Here is a 25,379-nt window from a genome sequence, read left to right on the forward strand (position 1 = left end):
GGAGGGGGGAAAGAGACAGAGAGAGGGGGAGGAAGAGAAGGAGGGAGGGGGAGGAGGGAAGTGAGATGACGGCAGGAAAACCGCTTAAATAATTTTTTAAGGTGGTGATTGTTGCTGCCCGCTATTTGCTTAGCAGCTCCTTCTGGCATTTTACAGTTGCTGAGATCTGACAGAGCGCATAGGTGGCTTTCTTCTTCCTGGATGTGTGAAGTGGGAACCTGCCGTATGCAGTGACACAGTGCGGATTTCTAGACAGCCTAGCCCTGGCCGTGGAGTGCGTTGGAGGCCGTGTGTGTGTGTGTGTGTGTGTGTGTGTGTCTGTGTTTGCGCGCGCGCGTGTGCGGTGGGAGAGACTACCAGATTGTGGCTGTAGTGCAGGATCCGTTTAATCAGTGGAGAGAAGGAAGCAGGGGATGCATCAAATTTGTTGCTTCCGTGGTCATTACCCTTCCAATATGAATGAAGGTGAAATGTGATCATTGTAAATTGTTGGAGACATTTAGCCTTTGTTTGCTGTGCCCTCAAAGATGCATGGTTTGATCCAATTAAAAATCAGTATGATAGGAAAGCTTGGTTATAAGTGAAAGTTTGGTTATTAGCACTCAAAATTTATAGATACAAACTTCTGTAAATATTTTGTTTCCTCATTTTCTTTCTGAAGTCTTTGGGTTGTAATTGGAGAAGTTGGAGAAGTTGGGAAAATTCTTTTCCCTTTGGGGAGAAGGGCATAGTTATATGTTGGGAGCTATTGTTAATTTGCTTCTGTTCATAATTCAGTGGATTTATCACTATCGTTTGCCATATAGCATACTGGTTGCATAGTCTACAACAAAGATTCAAATGTATTTGTGTTTATCAATATTGAGAAAGGAAGGACATGCCTAATTGATGCCTTTAGGTAATTATCTTTTATTTTAGAAAAATAAGATTATGTAAGGAGAACATTGATTTAAACACCTGGTAGTATACTTTAATATCCTCTGCCAATAAATAAATGGCCTGTACTTTTAGGAAAGCGTGTCCCCAGACTTCTTTCCTGCATTTTTTCCTTAGCCAGAATTTGCTTTAAAAAGTATTTTGGAATCCATTTATGTTGAGTAGGTTAATTTCTTCTTTTTTTTTTATTTAATTTTTTTTTTATTATATTATGTTAGTCACCATACAGTACATCCCTGGTTTTTGATGTAAATGAGTAGGTTAATTTCTTTTTTTTTTAAATGATTTTTTATTATATTATGTTAGTCACCATACAGTACATCTCCGGTTTCCGATGTAAGGCTCGATGATTCATTAGTTGCGTATAACACCCAGTGCACCATGAAATACGTGCCCTCCTTACTACCCATCACCGGTCTATCCCATTCCCCCACCCCCCTCCCCTCTGAGGCCCTCAGTTTGTTTCTCAGAGTCCATAGTCTCTCATGCTTCATTCCCCCTTCTGATTACCCCCCCCTTTCTTTATCCCTTTCTTCCCCTACTGATCATCCTAGTTCTTATGTTCCACAGATGAGAGAAATCATATGATAGTTGTCTTTCTCTGCTTGACTTATTTCACTTAGCATTATCTCCTCCAGTGCCGTCCATGTTGCAGCAAATGTTGAGAACTCGTTCTTTCTGATAGCTGAGTAATATTCCATTGTATATATGGACCACAGCTTCTTAATCCAGTCATCTGTTGAAGGGCATCTCGGCTCCTTCCACGATTTAGCTATTGTGGACATTGCTGCTATGAACATTGGGGTGCATATGGCCCTCCTCTTCACTATGTCTGTATCTTTGGGGTAAACACCCAGTAATGCAATGGCTGGATCATAGGGTAGCTCAATTTTTAACTTTTTAAGGGACCTCCACACTGTTTTCCAGAGTGGCTGTACCAACTTGCATTCCCACCAACAATGTAGGAGGGATCCCCTTTCTCCACATCCTCTCCAACAATTGTTGTCTCTTGCCTTGTCTATTTTTGCCATTCTAACTGGCGTAAGGTGGTATCTCAGTGTGGTTTTGATTTGAATTTCCCTGATGGCTAATGATTTTGAACATTTTTTCATGTGTCTGTTAGCCATTTGTATGTCTTCATTGGAAAAGTGTCTGTTCATATCTTCTGCCCATTTTTTGATTTATTTGTTTCTCGCATATTGAGTTTGAGAAGTTCTTTGTAGATCTTGGATAACAGTCCTTTATCTGTGGTGTCATTTGCAAATATCTTCTCCCATTCTGTGGGCTGCCTCTTAGTTTTTTAGACTGTTTCCTTGGCTGTGCAGAAGCTTTTTATCTTTTTTTTTTTTTTTAAAGAAATTTATTTATTTGACAGGGACAGCCAGCAGAGAGGGAACACAAGCAGGGGGAATGGGAGAGGAAGAAGCAGGCTCCCAGCGGAGGAGCCTGATGTGGGACTCGATCCCAGAACGCCAGGATCACGCCCTGAGCCGAAGGCAGACGCTTGACGACTGCGCTACCCAGGCGCCCCAGAAGCTTTTTATCTTGATGAAGTCCCATAAGTTCATTTTTTCTTTTGTTTCTCTTGCCTTTGGGGATGTGTCATGAAAAAGGTTGCTTTGGCCGATGTCGTAGAGGTTGCTGCCTATGTTCTTCTCTAGAATTTTGATGGATTCCTGTCTCACATCGAGGTCTTTCATCCATTTGGAGTTTATTTTTGTGTATGGTGTGAGAGAGTGGTCAAGTTTCATTCTTTTGCATGTAGCTGTCCAATTTTCCCAGCACCATTTATTGAAGAGACTGTCTTTTTTCCACCAGATGTTTTTTCCTGCTTTATCACAGATTAGTTGCCCAAAGAGCCGAGGGTCCATTTCTGGGTTCTCTATTCTGTTCCATTGGTCTATGTGTCTGTTTTTATGCCAGTACCATGCTGTCTTTGTGATCACAGCTTTGTAGTACAGCTCGAAATCCGGCATTGTGATGCCCCCAGCTTTGTTTTTCCTTTTCAACAGTTCCTTGGAGATTCAGGGCCTTTTCTGTTTCCATACAAATTTAAGGATTATTTGTTCCAGTTCTTTGAAAAATGTCCTCGGTATTTTGATCGGGATAGCATTGAAAGTGTAGATTGCTCTGGGTAGCATGGACATTTTAACTATGTTAATTCTTCCGATCCATGAGCATGGAATATTTTTCCATCTTTTTATGTCTTCCTCAATGTCTTTCAAGAGTGATTTATAGTTTCTAGAATATAGCTCCTTTACGTCTCTGGTTAAGTTAATTCCAAGGTAACGTATGGTTTTTGGTGCTATTGTAAATGGGATGGATTCCCTAATTTCTCTTTCTTCGGTCTCGTTATTCGTGTATAGAAATGCAGCTGATTTCTGAGCATTGATTTTGTATCCCGCCACGAGTAGGTTAATTTCTTATAGTTGACTCTTGTTAAATCTTGTCCTAGACTTATTGGAAGATTCAGTTTAAAGTTTAGGAGTATATCTCCTGGCTTTACTCAAATTCCCTAATGTCCTCAGTTGACAGATCTTGAGTCACAGTGAAGCAACCCACTAGAGTGAGCATTGCTACATTTGGGATGCCATTTTGATGATTAGCACTACCCCCAACTCCCCATTTCTCCTACCACTCATACTTACTCATATTCCAATGAAATATAGCATATGGAAGAGAGAGCTTGATTCATCAATTCTTCCCCCAAAACTTTCCATTGCTCTTTATCAATAACATTACTGGGGATCAGATAATGAAACATTAGTTAATTCTTGATGAGAGCTAGTAACTGCGGGATTGTAAATTTTATTAACCACTATCAATGGTAGAATCCTGGTTCCTGAAACGATGTCTTTTCACAAATTAGTTTTGCATTTTGGCTTGGTGGCTTCATTGACTTGGCCATTGTATTAAACGTGAAATGACAAGGTGTCAGTCATCTTTCAGTTCAGTTAAGTAACATGTTGTGTAGGCCTTAGTTTATCCAGTTTGTGTATTATCTGGCTTCTTCCACGCTTTCAACCCTTCTCACTCATTTTCCTTCTCCTTTTCCCTAATTTCCGTTGTCATAATGGTCATACAGACAACTATTGGATCATGGGAGGAAGAGACACTCATACCAGATTAAGTTACCTGTTAACTCTGGTAAAAAATACACATAGTGGGAGGAGGTATTTAAAAACTATTGGGTTTGGAAAATGAGATTTGGATCTGAGTTTATCTCTGTGTCTCATGTTGTTTCTTAGAAAATAGAGAGCTAATTGTACAGGACCTGGTGAGTGATTGCTAATCTATTAATATTAAATCAGATGATGTAGCCCTGGGCTGCAGACCTGTGTATTTTTCTGATGTTCTAAAATAGCCCTTTGGCAATGGCTCTTCTTTTAAAATCTTGTACTTGTTTAAGGATGTTATTAGCTTTGGATATGTAATGTGAACATCGGAGTAGACAACAAGCATGTGTTTTCTTTACATAGTACGAGTTTTGTTGGTCCTGGGATTTTTAACTCTCTTGAGCATAAGACTCACTGGTTTCTGGGACCCCTAAGGCATTGAAGTGATTCCTGTGTGGCATAGAAAGCTGCTTAGATACTGCCTTTTAAAAAATGCTTTGACTTACTTTTAAGCCCAAAGATATGGTTTCCTCATCACCCAAAGACATTGTGACCTTTAAGGGTAAATTTTTGGACTGACTTAAGTAGTGATAGGACAAAGGACAAACATACTGAAAATTCCAGATATGTCAGTGGTAACTCTACGTGGTTTAGGCTGGGTCCCATTTTTGGATAGACCCTTGTGAGGTTGTACTAGTCCAAGGCTTACTCTTTAGCTCTGCGGTTCCGTATTTTATCAGTGTGCCTGGAATAACTCCTAATCAACCTCTTCAGAGACTGGTTTAAACTAGGCGCCATCTTATTTACCATGTAAGGATCTATCTTTCTGATGACCCGAATACCTGTGTCCACTATTGGGATATTACTTTCTCAGTATCAAGATTTGTAAAAAATTGAGAGCTTTTTAATGAGCAAGAACTAAAGTAGAAGAGATATGATAGTCTTGTGGAATATGTACTTCGGACTGTGAAACACCACCTGAAATTCTGGAGTTTGACAGAAACTTTGTAATATTTTGTACTTTTCCCTTCTGTGACATCTTATCTCTGAAATGTTTTACCTTGAATTACCTAACCATTGCCTCTGTTCCAGTTTCCATTATATACCCTCAAATTTAAATTTGCTCTTTGGAAAAGGTGGCACTTTCATGTGTTTAAAATATAAAAGGTTCAAAGGCGAATATATACAATGAAAAGTTGTGTTCTTATTCTTGATCCCTGAGCCACCATTTTCCCTTCCTAGAAGTAACCACTTGTGGTAATTTCTTATGGGACTTTTAAGAGATAATATATGCACAGGCAAACAACTACATTTAAGTATATTCTTTTGCAGTGCTTTTATGCATGTAGTAGAGTATTACGGTTCATGGCACCTTGCGTTTTTCAATCAACAGTGTAACGTAGAAAGCATGAAAGTGCTCTCTCCATGCACACTTCATTCTTTCAAGGGATTTTTCTAAGGCTCTACTTAGGTTATCTTGATTAAGTTGAAAGATATGCCTAAGTGATTTAGAAACATCTACTCTTGTTGAAGGCATCTTAGGAAGTGTCCTAGGCCCATCCGTAGCTCATATAAGCCCACCTTTCAGGTGGCAAAGAGTCAAAGTAATGGAAGGGGCTGTAGACTTGATGTTGAAATGTTCATTTAAACTCCTTCACTCTGCTTATTTTTGCTTTGTGACTGTCGGCACTGCACTGAACTTTCTCAGTTTAATTTTCTTCATTTGAAAAATGAAAGTGCCTGGTAACTAAAGTGTTACACAAATGTAAGCGTTACTTATTACCACCATCGCTGGGTTTATTTATTCTATCTTGGTTTTATTTGTTTCACTTTCTGACTTTATTCCCTTAAATACTCTGGTTACTGGAAGCCATGGTTAGAATGACTCACCCAATAATTCCCTATCCTTTAAGCCAAAACCATTTCCTATATATGGGGGTTCTGGCATTCTTGCAGATATACTTTATGGCACCCTTGAGGATGGTCCTGGATATTTCCTCACTCTTTAAACTTGTATGAAAGATTAGACCAGGGAGTCCTTGTGTAGAAATTTTCTACAGTAGTCCTAAATTTTAACTCTAGTAAATTAATTGCTAGCTTCGCTTTATATCTGTTTTGTGTTGATAGATAGCTAAGTCATTGCTTGTTAAGTAGCATTCCTTAGAACCATGAACTTGCCTATCAATGTTTAAATTATTTTACTTGTATCTGTGGCACCTTTTGAGAGGTTAAAAAAAATTCCATCAGCTCTAGACAACAGATGTCTTGTGTCCATCTCTAGTTGGTAAACACCCTTCTCCGGCCTAGATCAAATAACTTTTCTGGGTTTTTACAGCTAATGCACCTTAACTCAAACAGTCATGGTTAGGTTGACACAGTTATACTGAAAGTAATTTATCAAAGTCCTCATTAGATTGTCTTTTAATATCAACTTGTTAAGCCCGTTCCCTGGGAGATACTTTTCCTATTTGTTCTTCTGTCCTTTAAATAGCATTCTGTGGCAGAGGGATAGAGAGTAGAAAATGCCTTATTGTTTAGGGAGAACTCTGCAAACCTGCAATCCCACACTATATATATTCATTCTGAAAATATTTGTTAAGCACTTACTTTGTGTCAGACACCGTATCAGGATATGTGGTCGATGTAAAGACGTGTCTTTGGTCTGAAGGATCATGCAGTTGAATGGGGAAGCAGATGTGTAAACTGGTAAGTGATGCAATGTAGTATTATCATGATGGCATTGTGTGCAGGGAGAAATGAAAGCTCTGGAGAAAGCAAACAAGTCTGCCTCAGGAAGTCATGACTTCAAAGAGACAAGTAGGCTGTGTCTTGAATGAGAAGCATGCCTTTGCCAGGTGAATTTAGGGACTTGGCATTCTAAGCAGAGGAAACAATACCTCAAACAGGTATTGAGTGTGTGTGGGGGGGGGGGGGGCGGAATTCTCTAGTATATTTCAACTACATGTTGGGGAGTGGCAAGGGATAAAGGTAGGTGGGGGCCAATAAGATTAAAATCCTAGCCCTGTAGTCGATTTGCTGTATAGTATTGAGATTATGAATATGCTTTAGACTCTCTGTTGTGTAAGAAGCCCACACTATTGGAAGTCTACCTGCTACTCAAATGAAATTACAAGTATTGCATCATGAAATGTTTTCTAACTGATGAGTAGTAAGAAAGGTCTCAGTATTGTGCCCACAAGACCAACATGGAAGTGTACATGAGTACATTAAATTATCTTAGAAAAGTCTAGTGAAATGCCAGCAGTAGATATTATGTCATTTCTGGAGTTGACGTTGATTTTTGAGGCTGAGCATGCTTATGTACTCAAGTGGTCTAGGAGTGCTGAATATTTGATGTGTGCTCTTGGTTGCTCACTGTTTAGGAGGTGTAAGCAGGTAGCTGCTGCCTGATCTCTCAGTATACTTTTCAGCAAACCTATTGCTTTCCAATAAATCAGAAAACTCCTTTCTGCATTTTTCATCTGATGTCATTATGATATGTAGGTGGCAGCTTTCTTGGGCACAGTTGTCTATATAACTGTTCACCGCATGAGTCATTGTCTGTTTCTATTCTTCTGCCTGAAAATTCCATCTTGGAAATGATGTCATGCAATTAGTGACTGCTGCACTTTACTCATTATGCACATTGCAGCTGGCTCTGTATGTTATGTTGATGGACCCTACCTATGCCACAGACAAGGGACAAAGGGACTTGTTAAATGGACTGAGACTCAGCTCCTCCAAATGATATCCCCCGTAGAAAAGTTGCCAAGCAGATATCTGCATAAAACACACATGTTTTACATTCTAAGCATACAGTGCCTAACTTCTGTTATTGTGTCTGCTTAAATCCTTATCACAGTTGTACTTCTGTTTGAGCAAGTGGCCAGTTTAAGTAGATACTAATTTTGAAGAAGTTCTGTATTGGCCCCTGGAAGGTGACAGTTCAGCTTACCACACTGAAAAGGTAGGAACCAAATCTATGTAGAGTAGAACACCTTAAAGTAATTCACTTTTACCAAATTCCTCTATTGTTAAAGAAATATTCCTATATTGATAAATTTTTAAAAATTATACTGTGCCACCATTAACATGTCTGCTAGAATGTAAGCTCCATGAGGGCAGGGGTGGTTGTGCCTGTTTTATTCACTGTAGTATTCCCAGCACCTAGAGTAGTGCTTGGTATAGATGTAGCTCTTAGTAAATATTTGTTTAAATGAATGAATTGATCTTGACATCTATAAATCTTTTGTTTCTTATTAGAAGAAATCCTTCACAGGTTATCTGAATATTTGTTTAATTCTTAAGAAACCTACGTTTGAAAACATATTTTAAAGTCGGGGACCTAGCAGAGAAACAGACCCCACTGTAGATAGTACAAGCAGAGGGCAATGCGTTCTTTTTTTTTTTTTTTTTTTTTAAGATTTTATTTATTTGAAAGAGAGAGAGCAAGAAAGCAGAAGTGGGGAGAAGAGGGAGAAGCAGGCTCCTCACTGAGCAGGGAGCCAGATGTGGGGCTCCTTCCTGGGACCTGGGATCATGATCTGAGCCGAAGGCAGACACTTAACCGACTGAGCCACCCAGGTGCCCCAAGTAGAGGGAATTTAATATATAGAATAGGTTACATGGATGATATAAGAGTCTAGAAGGTAAATGGGGTGGTGAGGCAACCCAGAGATTAGCAACACCTGGGAGTTAGTGTGCCACTAAGGAAATTAGAAGGTGCTGGTGTCACCAAAGGCCAGAAGTCTGAGCTATCTGGTGTGAGCTAGAAGCATGGAAAGAAGAGCTATTTGGTGGCAGCAGGAACTGTGACCCTGTTAAGAGAGCATTACCCTGGCTTCCCTCCTCCATCTTATCATTATCGGTTACCTCCCATTGATGGAACTTACCCAGAAATTGGTTGGCAGGGGAACCTGGAAGACGTAGCTCCCACTGACAGAGTGGAGCAAGGGTGGGGTCCAAGTGGAAACAGGCTGAGGCACAAAGGCACTTGAAAAAAAATCTCCCAAGATGTAATTCTTTCTCCTTGTAGGTAAATAGTTAAATTATTTTGGACAAGAGATAAGAAGGGTTTTCAGGTAGATACAACCTTTTGTGCTTCTAAAGATTCTTAACTGTTGCTGAAACAATAATTAGTCCCAGTAGGTAACTTAACAACCCAGTCATTGCCTAAATAGTTAGGATGTGTGTCTAGGAAAATTGTCTTCTGTTGAACCTATATCTTACTGTTGGTCGCTTCCGGGGCAGTTTATCAATTTGGTTACTCAGGAAATAAGTTTCCTACCCTGTTAATCCTGGGATGCCTTGGGCATGATTGTGTGTGTGTGTGTGTGTGTACACATGTGTATGTACACGCATACATTGAGCTTGTCCCATCTACAACTGAAAAACTTGAGTCCACACATAAGATGTACAGAGTTTTGAGGATTGCAGCCTCATGGTACAGATTAGACTTTCCTTGACAGTTAAGGTAATTGCAGTTGAGCTAATTTTCCTTGTGCCACATATCACTTTAACTAGTCTTACTAGTTTGTATGGAGTTTTTCCTCCACGGCTTCAGATAGGTTAGCACTGGGGAAGGGAGGTGAGACCCCTGGATCAACTTTCTTCTGGACCTGAAAAGTATTTTTTTGTCTTATAAGGAAGGTTGCTGTTGCTCCATTTAAAGGCCAAGCTTTCCAAGTTATTGCTAGTAGTTTTCTTCTTGATTATAAAGCGTTTAATGAGTTATGTGATAGAAGTTTGGCACCTTCTAGAAGGGCTTTTTTTGTCAATCAGGTCACCTGCCTTTGGGCCCCTGCTACATTAATGAAATTGGTGGAACTAGGCCAGCGAAGGTTTTCAGTGGAGTGTATGTTTCTTCTTAGGCTGTTATTTTCCACAGAGGCCACGGGCAGGGGACTCTGAGTCAAGTTACCGTATATAAAAATTGCATAGGTTTCATTGTTTTTCTCTTTCCTCCAAAAATTAATTTCCTCTTGGCAGGTATAATTCAAAGATGTAATTAAAAAGTAATTTGGTTCTAAAAAGCGTATCAGACTGCTTCCCGGAGTACCAGTTCTTTTCAGCCTGTTCATTTCAATTTAAGAGTTACATCTATGCATTTTTGAAGCCTCATGTTTGGTAATTACAACATTTTGCTACTGTATTTGACTCTTCCATTTTCCAAACTTTCTCCTCCCCTACCCCACTCTTCTGGCTCCTGTATTTCCCCACAGGCTTTGTGGATGCTGGTCCATTGATGGCTGAACTGCAGGTCCCTTCCCAGTGGAAAACCCCAGAGATGAGCCAAATCTGCCTTCAGCTGTGGCCATCCATCAGTGTAAGGTTGCCCTGGTGGTTGTCTTCAGTTTGTCCAACACTCCTCTGCCGCCCCCCATCCCGATCCTCATGTGTGGCTGAAACTTGCCCTGGAATCACACCTTTGTAACATATCATTACTAGATTGTAAAATCTAGTAATAAGATTTTAATATTGCTGCTATTTTTCATTTTCAAGTAATGTAAAGTAGTCTCTGACCATTTTTGTTGACCATAGCCCTGTTCCCCCCCCCCCCCCCGTTTGCATATTTCCTATGGGTATTCTGGGTGCTTTTATTTTATTTTATTTATTTTTTTTTTTAAAGATTTTATTTATTTACTCGACAGAGATAGAGACAGCCAGTGAGAGAGGGAACACAAGAAGGGGGAGTGGGAGAGGAAGAAGCAGGCTCATAGCGGAGGAGCCTGACGTGGGGCTCGATCCCAGAACGCCGGGATCACGCCCTGAGCCGAAGGCAGACGCTTAACCGCTGTGCCACCCAGGCGCCCCTTATTTTATTTATTTATTTATTTATTTATTTATTTATTTATTAAGATTTTATTTATTTATCTGACAGAGACAGCGAGAGGGGGAACACAAGCAAGGGGAGTGTGAGAGGGAGAAGCAGGCTTCCTGCAGAGCAGGGAGCTCAATGTGGGGCTCTATCCCAGGACCCTGGAATCATGACCTGAGCTGAAGGCAGACACTTAATGGCTAAGCCACCCAGGCGCCCCTCTGGGTGCTTTTAAATGCATGTAGGATACAATTTATTTAGAAAGTTTTGGATTTCATAAGTCCAATTGGAGAATGTTGATTTTTTAAAAAATTTCAAGTCAGGACTTTCAAAAAGAAATTTCTTAATTTGAAACAATGAGAACTGGATCCCTCAAGCTCCATGTCCTTTCTCCTCACCCAAAAAATAAATGTGTAATGTTCTCATTTTATGATGTGTTGAAAACAATAAGGCAAATACAGGAGTAAGAGAGAGCTCCTCTCAGCTATAGTCGATAAGCCTAGCTAGCATAGTGATTTGAGAAAATAGAGTACCTTTACTTTTTTTTTTTTCAAACAATCATGCTGTCTTTTACAGCTAGTGTTGGAAAGACCATAAAATCCCCAAGCCTGTACCACAGAGCTTACATCTTTAGATTCAGGTTTACTGATATTAATCCTACAATGTTACTTCCTGAAGTGCACTGAAAGTACATTTTGTTCAACCTCTTCCTCTTTCCTTGCCTTACTGGAAGTCCCCCAATGTGTAGATTTAGAAATGAGTTCTCTAGTGTATCAAGCCTTGAGTTAAACGTTTTGTCTTAATATTGTTAGATGATTGCTTTTGTTCTTATGCCTTCAAAAAATAATTTCTTACAGAATTTTCTGTGTGAGCTGGTAACATCTTATGCTGCAATATAAAGCTTGTAAAGGAGAGGGTGCTGGTGCCTTCTTCTTGGTGATACTTTACCACTTGGGTTATAACTGACACAAGCCCTTCAATGAGAAATAGGAAGGAAATTCCCTGTTCTTACATGACACTTTTATTCAAAATAGCAATAAACAGCACAGTTACTGGAAACCAAGTTAACGTGACAGCTGATTTGAGAAAGAAAGAGTGAAAAGATTCGTGCTCTTCTGCTATGTTGAAAGCATATTTGTTGAAAGAACAGCTGTTTGGAACCGGGGACCCTGTCTCTCTGAAGGTAGGCCTGAGGAGTTTGTTTAGAGGAGCTGTTTTAGACTGAGGAGAATTGTGAGAAAAACTCTTTCCTGACGTGTGAGCGCTGTGTTAACATCCCAGCTTGTAGGTGAGAGAAGGGAAGAATCATTAAAGCAGCATTGGAAGGAGGATTCCAAAGCAGTCCCTCTGAGCATTCTGACTTTGTTCTGAGCCTAGTTTCTGCACAGGAGTCTGATACAAGTGACTCAAATCAAGGGCCCATACTGTGGGCAGAGTAAAAATAGGACTCAGTTTCATTAGACTTCTTAATGCGTTGAAGGAAGAAAAAAGATTCATTACCATAGACCAGTCATTTTTTGTCTTGTGGGATACTGGGGAGTGGGGAGGCGTGAGGGTCCTTACGCTTATTAGCTAAACATCGTTAAATGCTATTTCTTTAAAAACAAACACTTTGGGGAGCCTGGGTGGCTCAGTACGTTGGGCAGCCAACTCTTGATTTTGGCTCAGGTCATGATCTTGGTCGTGGGATCAAGCACCCCCCACCCACCCCAACCTGTCACCCCTTCAGGCTCCACGCTGAGCACAGAGTCTGCTTGTCCCTGTCCCCCCCAACCCCTGAGCTCTCTCTCATAACTAACTAACTAACTAACTAACTAACTAACTAACTAAAATCTTTTTAAAAAAGTGAACACTATTTGTTTTCCCCCTGATTTTGAAAATTACTCACTTGTGAAAAAAAATCTTTGGGAAGTATATGAAAAAATATAATGATAGAGAAGATATTTCACATAATCCCTGTCATCCATTTTTTTTACTTGCACTTATGTCGTTATTGTTTTGCTTAACATTTATCATAAGCATTTTTCATGACATTAAAAATATTTAAATACCTTTATTATATTCCATCGTTTGAATATGTCATTATTTATTTAACTCTTGCCCAATTGTTGGACGTTTGAATTTTTAGGTTTTCAATATTATAAATAATGCTGCAATGTAAATTTTTGTGTTGCTGTTACACTGATGGATTCTTTATGTGTTCAGAGGTGAGTGGTCGCGTGGGCCCTCTAATTTTAAAAAGTTGTCAGGAAGTCCTCTGGGCTGAGCCCATGCAGAGACAGCTTTGCTGTGGAGTTGTCATTCTGAACTGCTTCACCGTGGTGAACATCTGTTGAGGCAGGGAGTGGAGAGCTGTGGAGAATCCGGCTTGACCGTAAGGAACGGATTTATGGAACATGATCACAGCAGGATGGGCCAAGATATATTCTTACCTCATGCACAGTCTTCCACATTATATGCTTGGTATGCGGGAATAGATATGGAAATTGTGTATTGATCAGCATCTTTTGTTGTTCATACCGTCCTCCTTCACTTAACCAGTCCACTGGGAAGGTGGATTAGAGGTCCTACACTGGTAGAAAGGGGTTAATACTACCGCATTTTTGTTTGGGGTTTTTTTGGGGTTATTTATTTATTTTTTTTTAAGATTTATTTATTTGAGAGAAAGAACAAGAGAGAGGGGCAGGGGAAGAGAGAGAGGGAGAGACAGTCTTAAGCAGACTCCGCATTGAGTGCAGAGCCCGATGTGGGGCTCAATCTTAGGACCCTGAGATCATGACCTGAGCCGAAACCAAGAGTCGGGAGTTTAACTGACTGAGCCACCCAGGCACCCCTGGTTTTTTTTTAATAAGAGCTTTCCTTGGACTATAAATTCCATCAGGACAGGGACTGTGTCCCGTGTATATCTGTATGCCTAATGGGCAGCATCTGGCGCATAGTGTCTATGCCTCCATCATGAACACTGTTACTCTATTAATGTGTGTTCAAATCATACTCATTTTTTGTTTTGTCTTCTGAAAGTCATCCTCATGCTGTTAACTCACATATTTGAAGATCTGTGACATTCCAGGAAGCCGAGCAGGTGAATTTCATGGTTGCTTTGCTGTAGTTACTTCTTTGTGCCATTTCTTTTTTGTACTTTCGCATCCGTGCTGCATTGAAAGCTGGAGCCAGTCACGAAGCTAGTACTCTGCCCTCCCAGTAGGAGGTTTTAGTGTGACACATTATCTTGCATCTTGCATGGGGTGTGAAACAGGAGGCCGAAAAAGCACTCCTTTAGCCTTTTTGTGGGATGGGAGTAAATATTTAGACACTGTTCTCAGGTGCTGCAGAAATTAATAATAACTTTGTAGCAGTTTTAGAAGCTCTTCTTGTACCCACTGGAACAGGTTTAATTTGAAGAACCTTGCTTTAGCTCTTTTGAAGCTGTGATTTTTTTCCCCTAGAGACCTGCCCTGGGTTCTTCTACACAGCGTTCTTTTTGCAGGATCTTTCTATCCATACGGTTGACATTTGCCCCATCCCCTTGCACCACACCTGACCCGAATCTCATTATACCCAATTCTGAAACATCTAGTTTTGAAACATGGTAGTGTTTTCTTTTTGAAAGGGCCAAATCTTCACCCTTTGCTCTCCTCCCTTAAGCTGTTTTGATGACTAACATTCAGCGTGCCACTGGACCAACCGTCTGTACTTTGATCCCAGAATTAATTTCTAGACTGCTGTTTGTTTGGAAATGGAAGTTCTCTAGCTTGTTTGGATACGGCTGTGATTCAGTTAAACTGGCACCGATTTTCCATCTGTTTGCCATTGGTTGGGCTCCTCTGATGTGTTAGGAAAGCTGCTGCACACCGTTGGGGAGAGAACGTCATGTGTCCATGGTTTTGCACAAGGGTTTGTTTGTGGACTCAGGTTTTGTGTAAAGCCTCCTTCTGGCTGAAAGGCATGAGCCTCCCTTCGAATAATGGAAAGGCGTATTCTGCCTGGCCACTTGTTCTTGAGCTCTAGTATGATCTCCACTTCTGGTCTTCCTTTGAGGGAGAAGAATATGGGTAGGAAGGGGTGTGAATAAACGTTCATACACAATCTCAGATGTTGGACTTCCCAGCAGCAGAGAGCGAGTCGTATGTTATAATAGAAAAGACCACCTAAAGAACAGATATCAATTTAGCCACCATTACTGAGCATCCACGTGTAACACGTTTGGAGGTGTATAAAGACGATTTTAATTCCAGCCCAGCTGGTGATTTCTTCAATGAACTTGGGTAAATGACTTGACCTCTCTGGACCTTAGTTTCTCCAACTGTGCTTGGACTAGGTAATCCTTAAGGTTCTTTCCAATTTTGGAACTCTGTATCCAAATGTTTATCTGTTTGTTACAGAACAAGAGAAGAGACTCTTCCACAGAATTGGAATATTCTTATATCTCACATGCTTCAAACTAAATGGCCTAGAAATGATTCTTGTAGAGAAGGATTTCTCAGCCTCAGCACTATTGATATTTTGGATACTTCTTTGTTGAGTGGTTGTCCTGTACCCCGTAGGATGTTTACCTGCATCCCTGGCCTTGCCCACTAGATGCCGGTAACATTCTCCCCCCACCACCCCTGCCAGCTGTGACAACTAAAAATGTCTCCCGACGTTGACACTGGCCCTTGGGGGAAATTGCTTCAGTTGAGAGGCTTTGCTCCAGAAAGAGAAAAGTGTACTGTTTGAATGTGGGCTATTTTTAATATCTATTTTCATATTGTTCCTCTTCGGCTAATTACCGATCCTGGGGATGGAGAATGAGCAACCTCATTGGTCAGGAGCTATATCACTCTTCTTTAGTAGCTTCTTTTCAAGATAGGCCTTTCCTAACTGGGTGGGCTCACTTTGCGTCTTCAGTATTGTTTTCGGAATATGTGTAGATGCTGGTTGTTGCCAAGAGGAAGTTAAGGTTTTAACCTGAAGCAACCTAAAAAATGTACAGACGTAAATGTCCCTAGAGGATGAAGACAATGACTTCTAGTGAATGAGGTTGAGCTTTTGTTATCTGAAGTGAGGTCATGAGTGATAGGAAATTCATTTAATTATAATATCAAGTTTTGAAATATCAGGTCCACCTGGCCGACTTTGAAATGATTGCCAAGCTTTTAGCTCAGCGATCTCTCCCTGTATACCTCTTCCCCACAACCTGCTGTTAGCCATTGAGGTAGTGATTAAAAATGTACTAGTTCTCTTATGAGATCTAATTTTAATACTTGTCACTTTTGCTGTAATATGTTGATTTTAGGTTGAATAACTTTGCAGTCCCCCCCCCCCCCCGCACCGTGTCATATTTTCCTCATTTCTTGCAAATCCACAGTCTTAACTGGGTTAGGTACAGAATGATGCTGCTTGCTAACTGGGGTAGAGTACGTTTTGTGAGTATCCTTTCTGGGATGCTGTGGGATCCCAAAGCCATGATTGAGACACTTAAGCCTGTGTCAGTCCCTATCCCTCAGTCCTGGCAGGCTCCGTGTTCCATCCCAGCTGAGCCTTTGCTGGAGTAATTGCCCACATAGAGCCTTCAAGCCAAACAATTGTTCGTACTGAGATAGTCTCACTGTTTAGCTCCTAATGAAACAATCTCCTTCCTGCCCCCAATGAAAGCAGCTATTTTTTTATTTCCCCCCTCCCTTTTTGGAGATGCCATGTCTCAGCCGCCACTCTTCTATCTTATTCATAAATGGTTTAAGCAGAGTCTTTGTGCAGAGGAAATTGGCTAGAGCCAAAATATCATGGGCTAACCAGGAGACAAAGAGCATTAAGGATACCCTTTCCCTAACTTTCTATGTAGGATATTTAAATTATCTTTGTGATTTTCTGAGTAATAAGCAATTTAAACCTCAAGTCCACATAAGAAAAATACTAGGTTTTTAAAAAGTATACTAAATTAATTGTTACAAAAAGAAGCTTACAGAAATAAACAAAATAAAACCCAACAACAAAACAACCATAGATGAGTGCCACAGGACAACAACAAGATGCTCTGGGATCAGGGCAGGAAGAAGAGGCTTGACTGGGAAAGTGGATAGAGCAAGGTTTTCACAAAATGATTTTTTGCAAATACAAGTAATAGCCCAGGTACAGCTATTTATGAGAGATCCAAAGTTAATCAGGAAAGTACAAGTAGTCCAGTTTCCTTACTGACCACGATTTAGAACCTCCAAAGTATGAATTCAGGAAGGAGAGTCCAAAGTAGAAATGATAGTTTGCCCAGGTAGCTTCAGTGTGTCCTGCTCCTCTTTCCCGCTCTGGGTTGCTTCTTCTGGATTATCGATGCTTTCATCATGTTGCCATCTCTGCTCTAAAGCTCTGGCTCATATAGAGACAGAAATCACTTCCTTTGATTCTTTCCCCTCAGCCCTGTTAATACTGTTTAGAACTTTGAGTACAAAGGGAGAACGAAAACGGGAATTTATTACAAAATATACGAAGCTAAAAAATAATCACCCTTTCAGAGTTTAATTGCTGATCCTACCTTGGTTTGTTCCTAGTCCCTGTTCTACTTCCTAATCCTGAGGTCTCTGTGCCTTAGCTTTATGGGACCAGTGTAGCTTCCTGGTTACTTTGCTTGATTTCTTTTTGCTGAGCACCATGCTCTCCTCCATGAGAAAGGCGCGAAGTATCCACCTCTCAGGAGTTTACTCTCTGGGGAACTTGACCTGAGGTAAAAGCCAAATTAGCCTTCTGGTGCTGCTGTTCACATAGGGCTCTTTTACTCATTTCTCTGTAGTTGGGCATCCAGGCCTCTTCCTGAGGTCATTGACATAAGAGACCTCATCCTCCAAGTGGAAATGAAAGTTCTCCAGAAGCAGTGGGGCTTCCCGCTTGGAGGCCCAGCACCATGTACTACAACTTGTATACTGCTCTCTCATGGGAGCATTTATTTAACAAGAACTGTGTACATACTGGGTTTTGTTTTTTTTTTTAAGAAGGGAAAACTTCTATTTTGACTGCCTTAAAATTTAGAAACAGTTAAACAGCAAAGCACATTTTTTTTATAGCAAAGCACATTCTAAATGAAGTAATAGTGGTTAAAAGGAAATTTAAAACTTAAGAAACAAATAATTGCAAAATGTTAATTCCCCTAAATTAATCTATGAATTTAGGGCCTAATGAATATAAATATTACTAAGTTTAGCTGGGGTGTCGTTTACTTTTTGTCTGTGTTGCATTGTTTTTGTTTGTGTGTTTATTTGTTTTTTAGAGGGGGGAGAGCCAAAGGGAGAGAGACTGTGCAGCGGACTCCATGCTGAGCATGGAGCCCATCTTGGGACTCGATCTCAGGACCCTGAGACCATGACCTGAGCTGAAATCAAGAGTCAGATGCTTAACTGACTGAGTCACCCAGGCGCCCCTGTGTTGCATTGTTTTTAAAACTAATCAACATTTATTGAGATAAATGTTAAGTTACTTTTGTAGATTTTTAAATAACAACTCATTGCATTTCCTGTATTGTTTCAAGTATCTCTACATGATCGTGTCAAACTTCAATTAATGGTTTAAGTAATAGTGGATATTTTATTTCCACCAAAGTGCAATAGTTGTATGGTCCAATTCTGGAGAGTCCAATTAATTGGAGATAACATGTTCCTAAGAATGATATTAAGCAGTATCTTAGGAATTATAATGAGAGCAAATGTAGCATCCATTAAGTAACAGCCGTTTCCTAAAAAGGGATAAATCAAAATTACTTTTAAAGAGAGAAATAAGCAAATGTCCCATGGATGACTGTGGATGTTCAGGGGGCAGCTGCTGGAGAAGCTAAATCAAACCTGCTTGTGACCCTGGGTCCCTCAGGTCTCATGGTTTAACCCTTTCCTTCCTGGGGAACCTGATGAAGGAGAGGGATGCCCTTTCAGGCCTCCGATTCTCGAGTAGCCCCTGGGGGAAAGTTGGAATTTAAACTCTCTTTTGGCCAATTCTTGTCTGCTGTGGCCAGCTTCTTTTCTTAGCTCATTGAGCTTTCCTCTCAGCTGACAGGGATGCCAATGAGCTTTTTTCTCATGGGACATAATCCATCTTTGGCAGAGGAAGTGTTTCTTTCCAGTTCTCTCTCTAGGTCTTTGGCCCTCTTTCCATAGGAGCTGCACTTCTGGTGTATACTGCTGATGTTTTCTTACACTTTGGGAAGTTTCTTCATTTCTAAGCAGTATGTTACCTCGTCGATTAGCTTTCTGCACGTTTCATTATATGTTCTTGCTGTAGTTGGGTCAGTGTTTGAAGTTTCAGCTGAAGCTCTTGAATTTCACTTTCAAGCTGTGAATCTTCAAACTGCAAAGATGCTTGCTCAGTTTGGCAATTTCTCATTGGACCTGTAAGCTCTTTTTTCATTTGATTTTCTTCACATAGTTTTTTAAATGTTCCTTGCTTTTTCCCTTCAGGCCTTTTTAAGGGGACATTTGAGTCAGGGATGAGTTTCGTCAGTCGACTTTGGACTCATAGTCTAGGTGGTCTCCATTTTCTGATCCACTCTTTTGATCTAATCCCGAATTGCCATTATGCATAGATCTCTAAATAGAGCAGGCAGGTTTATCATCCCCAGCACAGGTTTAGTCAGAGATTTTTAGCTGGCTCTCTGTATCATTTACAACCTTTTTCATTTGTGTCTTTGAGTTTTCAAGCATTTTTTCCCTTTTGTTCCCACGCTCTTTGCTTCCACCCTGCGGCTTCTTGGGAAAGCAGCTCTAGGCTTTCCTGAAGATAAGTATTTTCAACCATACCATCCATTCTTTTCCTCTGAAGTTGCTCTACATTCTTCTGAGATGCTTTTAGTGGTTTTGGCACCAGTCATTCGGAATTGGAGAGATTTTGATGTGTCTTTGAGTGACCGTGTGGGTGTCCTTGAAGGCAAGCCGTCATCACTGCATGAAATGAAAGCTTAGGGGGCTTACTTTTCTGTTCTTTTTCAGGAAAACCTATTGTGTCTTCAAGTGAAGAGGTGGCCGTGTTCAGATTTGTATTTTTTGCCATATTCTATGTTTGTAACATCAGAGGACTGGCCGCCACTGGAGGCATCAGCTTGTGTAATCCGCTGAATCTTCTCACTGACTTCATGAGATTCTTCAACCCTGGGCAGAAAATCTTTTGACTAGGTCTTTCTCCCTCCTTAAAATATGTTGGCTCTTTACTACAAAAACAATCATAGCAGCATATACCAGACTCTCCCAGGGAAACCCCAAGAGACTTGGACCTTGTCTCAAGCTTTCAGACAGGACCACCAAGAATACCTCACAACTGCTCCAGGACTGGCTGGAGGCCGTCTGGTTGGAATCAGGGACTCACCTCGCCCAGGAGTCTCTCTGTTTGTGCCCCATTCCTGAATGCGAAAAAGGCCTCTGGGTGTCTGTGGGTAGGATTTACCTTCAGACATTTCTCTCTGTGGCTGAAATATAACAGCTAGCACCTGTACACATAGTTTTAAGGGGAATTGATGTCTTCATTGGTATATAGAGGTGAAGAGAGGAGTAATAAGAATTGATTCTAGAAAGGCCCAGATCAGGCAAGAATTTAAGCCACACTTAGGAGTTTCAAGTTCACTTGACCATGGGGGTCCAGTTACATGTCTTTGAATGGGGTGATAACATCATCGGAACATACCTTGCCAGAATGTCCTTTTCAGAGAAAAAAAAAAAAAAGAAGAGGCCATACTAGGACCTGCCCTTTCCCTTCTGAAGTGTTCTGAAGAGTTGAGTAATAATGGTACAGGTTGTTGATTTGGTAGTTTTTTATTACCAGAAACATCACCTAAGTATGTACTGGTTATCATCTGCTGCCGGGACAGACAGAAGGGAAGGGTTACAGTCTGACCTACAGTGAATCCCACCCACTCCTAACCAGGAGAATAAGACTGGCATGGACCCAAATTTATGAAAGTTAACTGCCTTCCTTTAGTCTTTTCAGAGTAGCTCAATGAATTTTAGAGATACCGTTTCTATGAAAAGAGGTAGGGTTCAGAGATACTCTAATCTAGGTAAGGAAATTGACTCTTGGAGAAGTGAATTGACTTGCCTGAAGTCAAACAGCTGATTAGTGGCACAGCTTAGATACTCCATCTTTAACTGTGTGACTAGCCAGAGCTAAGTAAATAACATGAGATATGTACAAGCATGTTTTGGACTAGTTCAAAGCAAGTCCTGGTTTTGCTAGGATATCAAAGAAATGAATAGCCATCGTATAAAGTTGCTGAGGAAAGCTGTTGCACCTAGCTGTGGACATGTGCCTTGTTTTGGCCCCTGGCCCTTTGGCTAGGTTATTATTTTGGACTGATTCCTCTAGGCTCTTTTGCAGTTGTATTTAATTTTTTGGTCTTCCCTTGCCCAGGGCTGAGCAAAGTCAAGGCAAATCCAGGTCTGTAAGCACTGCTAACACCTATGGAAAGAAGAATGCCTGCTTCCCTGTTGATTTCTAAGCTTTAATGTCTTTAGAGAAAAGACATTTTAGGTTAACTGCTGAAATAGGTTTAGATGTAGATTGATTAATCATTTCATCCGTGAGTGCTCAGCCGTGTTGTACTTCACCAACCTTTCTTGGGGGTTACCTGGTGGGATGATCTTGCTCCGCTTCGTCTCCACTGATGTCATAGCAGTCTGATGGCTATCTCTGTTCTGTCACTGACCTCCTGGATTGAGTTGGCTCATCTGTCTTGTATTTGGTTGGGTTTATGAGTAGCTGCTATCTTTTTTTTTTTTTTTAAGATTTTATTTGTTTATTTGAGAGAGAGAGAGAGAGAGAGAGCAGGGAGGAGAAGAGGGGGAGGGAGAGGGACAAGCAGACTCTGCACCGGGTGTGTAGTCTGATATGGGGCTTGAGCTCAGGACCCCGAGATCATGACCTGAGCTGAAACCAAGAGTTGGATGCTTAACTGACAGAGCCACCCAAGCACCCCGGAGTAGCTGGTATCTTAAGTTCCATCTTTATCTTGCATACCTTGTTATTTTATATAAATATGGGAGGAGTCTAGAAGCAGCACTAAGAGATAAAAATGCAGAATAATGGGACTCAGTACTAGGAAGGCATCTCTAATAGTGATTGCCATCTAACAATAAACGTGACCACCTTTTGAAATGGTGCATAACTGACTTATCACTGGAGCTGTTCAAGGAGGACCCAGGTGGTCTCCTGTATAAGGATCTCCTGCATTCAGTGAGGGATTAGACTCAGTGACTTCTAAAGTTCTTTCTACCTCTGATTTCCCAATTTAAAATTCCTTGGTGTAGTATTTGCCTTTATTCTATAATCAATCTCAGAAGTGTTTCAATTTGCTTTGTCTCAAACATTTAAAAAGCTTAACTTCTGCTTTTTTCAAATACATGAATGTGGACAGTGTCTCTTTTGTAAAAGGAAACAGCATTCTTGCGAGACAGACCGGATGGAAAGGAACTTCTCTTGCAGAACATTCTGAGAGCAGAGGTTGATTGAGTAAGCCCTTATGTTGATCTGATGGTTCCTTAAAATGTTCACGCAGACAGAAATTCAAAGTTACTGTTTACTGTTATTTTAGAAAAGGGAACTAAGTGAATTTTGTTTTGTATAGATGAAAATAGGCTCTCAGCAGCCTTATTCAATTTCTCCGAGATGGCCCTGGTGTTTCTGTGTATTCTTTGTAGTGAATAAGGGGGTGAAGGGACATGATGAGTGGAACTGAGGTAACTATCATTAGAATTGTTCTTCAAGTAATCACTGCTTCCTCATCACTTCGACCCCCAAATTTTGTGTTGGAGTTGAAGACGGGCCAAGTCAAATAACCTCTGTTTTCAAACCAGAGTTTGTTGATTTAGCTTCTTCCCCATGTGTCTGTCATAATCAGACCAGTTTTCAGTGCCAGTCACAGGCTCCACACACTGAATTTGATTCAGTTCTTTAGGTTCATCAAGACCTAACATCTTCATAAATTGATTATCTCATGCTGCATTTTCATAGCCGTTGAATGTCAAGCAGGAAGACCCCCAAATTACCTACAAATCAGCTAGTAGAACTGTGGTGTAGAAGTGACCTTGGGGCTCGTGGTTTGCCCATCCACTGTGTGGGGATCATGTCTCTGCCACCCCTGAGAGATGCTCATCCAGCCTCTCCTTGAACACCTGCACTCCCTGGATTCTGCCGTTTCTGGATAGGCTGCATTTGTTTTCACACAGCCTGAACTGTTACAAATTTCTTCCCCAGAGTGTGCTAAAATTAACTTCTACTCACTGGTGCTAGTTCAGCCTCTGGAGCCTCACCAGAGTAACCTAATCCCTTTTCTGTGTGGTAGCTTCACCTTTAAGGTGTTTGAAAACATCTTCTCCCTTCATTTTGCAAAACAGGAAAAATAATTATATACTTTTATCTTATTGGTGACTTCATTTAACAAATATTAATTTTGGATGTACTATTTGCAAGCATTGTGCTAAGTATTTGGGATAAACGATGAAGGAGTGTGGTCCTTGCCGTCTAGAGCTCACAGTCTATTTAGGGCAAGAGAGACGTGTAAGCAACTAGCTATAATAAGATATTAAGTATTAGAAGAGCAAAGCATACAGTGACTGATAACCACAAAGAAGGTCAGGATTTATTCCATTAGAGGGCTTCACAGAGGAGGTGACACTGGACTAGATTTTGAAGTTTGTGAAGCAGGAAATGGGGAGAAAGCCATTCTGGGTAGGAAGAATGGTGTAGGTAAACAGGTGTGAGTACATGGCAAATTTCAGAATGATGATTTGCTCAGCATGTGTAAAGTATAAGCTTCTAGAGGTTTTTATATGTCATGTTAAGGTGTTTCAGCCTCTCCTGCAGCCAATAAGGAGTCATGGATGGCTGTGTTGTTTTTCAAATATCTGAACACAAGTTCATTGCAAACAATTCAGTGAATACATAAAAATATAGAGAAGAAAATAGATCTTTCACAACCCTACTACCCGGATATAATAGCTTTTAATATTTTACATATGTTCTTCTAGACATTTTTCTGTGCATATGTGTATATTTATTCACACTCTTAAAAATGGAATTGTTCTGCATATACCATTTCAAAACTGGATTTTAAAATTAGTATAATATTGCAGCACCTGGCTGGCTCAGTTGATGGAGTGTGCAACTCTTGATCTGGAGGTTGTGGGTTTGAGCCTCATGTTGGGTGTAGAGATCGCTTAAAAATAAAATCTTTAAAAAAATTACTGTAACATGGACATATTTATATATTAGAGAGTCACAACATTTATGTAATCTGTCATTTCTCATTTTTAGTAAATCATTCTTAATATATTAATGAATGTTCTTAATGTTCTGAGGAACTGTGCTATGTACGCTCTGGGAATAGGACAGCAAACATCACAGGTCTGCTGTCTGCTCTTGGGGCACTCACGGTTTAGTGGAAAAGACTTGTTAAACTGGGGCGCCTGGGTGGCGCAGTCGTTAAGCGTCTGTCTTCGGCTCGGGGCGTGATCCCAGCATTCTGGGATCGAGCCCCACATCAGGCTTCTCCGCTGGGAACCTGCTTCTTCCTCTCCCACTCCCCCTGCTTGTGTTCCCTCTGTCGCTGGCTGCCTCTGTCAAATAAATAAATAAATAAATAAATAATCTAAAAAAAAAAAAGACTTGTTAAACCATCACACAAATGAAAATATGATAAAGTGTGGTACAACTTAGGAAAAAGTAAAAGGTAAATGAAAGTTTGTAACCTTTAAAAAGTCCTGTCTTTTACTGATTTACACCATACTGATTTATGTACAGGTCAAATGGTGTGATATCTGAGATTTGCCCCAAAATATTCCAAGGGTGGAAGAAAGGGAAAGTGTGTGGGAGTGTAGCTGAAAAACCATGGGCCAGAGGTTGATAATTGCAGAAGGTGGTAGTTAGTTATACTCTGCTTTTGTGTGTTTGAAATTTTGCATAATAAAATGCAAAAACCAGAAGAAAAGATGGAAGAGAGATTATCACCTGATTTAGATTGGGGGGCCGAGGAAAGATTACTTTGAGGAAGAAACTTTTTAGCTGAGATCTTTGATATATATATATATAGAAGTCGACCAGGCTACAAGTGGTAGATGGTGATTAGGTAAAGAGCTTTTTAGGCAGTGGGGTCCGTGTGTACAAAGGCCAAAAGCCCTAAGTAAGGAACATGTTGGTGCTTTGAGGAAATGAAAGAAGACTGGTATCAGAGTTGGGAGGCTGGGGAAGTGGGCATGGGCCAGATCACATAGACTTTGGAGACCATGTTAAGGATTTTGTTCTTTCATCCGACAGTGATAGTAGGAAGACTTTCACAGAAAGGTTTACACAGCTGAATGACGAGGTTGCTTGTGCTTCTCTAAGAGTTCAAGCTGGCTGTTTTGTGGAGAATGGTTTTGGTTTGGGGCTAGAGGGGAAGAAAACGTAAAAGTAAAAGTGGAGAGACATCAGGAAGATATTGCACTAGTCCAGGAGATCTGGAGACTTCATATTAGAGAAATAGGGTTGCCGATGGAGAGAAGGGATGCTGAACTGAGAGATATTTCGATCATGGT

General features: G+C 40.6%; 1 protein-coding gene and 1 long non-coding RNA gene across 2 annotated transcripts in view; both read left to right on the plus strand.

Annotated features, from left to right (window-relative positions):
- SMAP2 (small ArfGAP2) overlaps window positions 1–25,379 on the plus strand; it is a 46,715-nt gene that overhangs the window by 885 nt on the left and 20,451 nt on the right. The gene's annotated exons all lie outside the window — the stretch shown is intronic.
- On the plus strand, window positions 74–24,468 carry LOC130542267 (uncharacterized). The gene is made up of 2 exons (XR_008956716.1): window positions 74–8,019; window positions 10,274–24,468. It is a non-coding gene; the product is annotated as an uncharacterized LOC130542267 (long non-coding RNA).

This window comes from Ursus arctos, unplaced genomic scaffold (genome assembly GCF_023065955.2).
Source record: "Ursus arctos isolate Adak ecotype North America unplaced genomic scaffold, UrsArc2.0 scaffold_32, whole genome shotgun sequence".
Classification (NCBI taxonomy): domain Eukaryota; kingdom Metazoa; phylum Chordata; class Mammalia; order Carnivora; family Ursidae; genus Ursus; species Ursus arctos.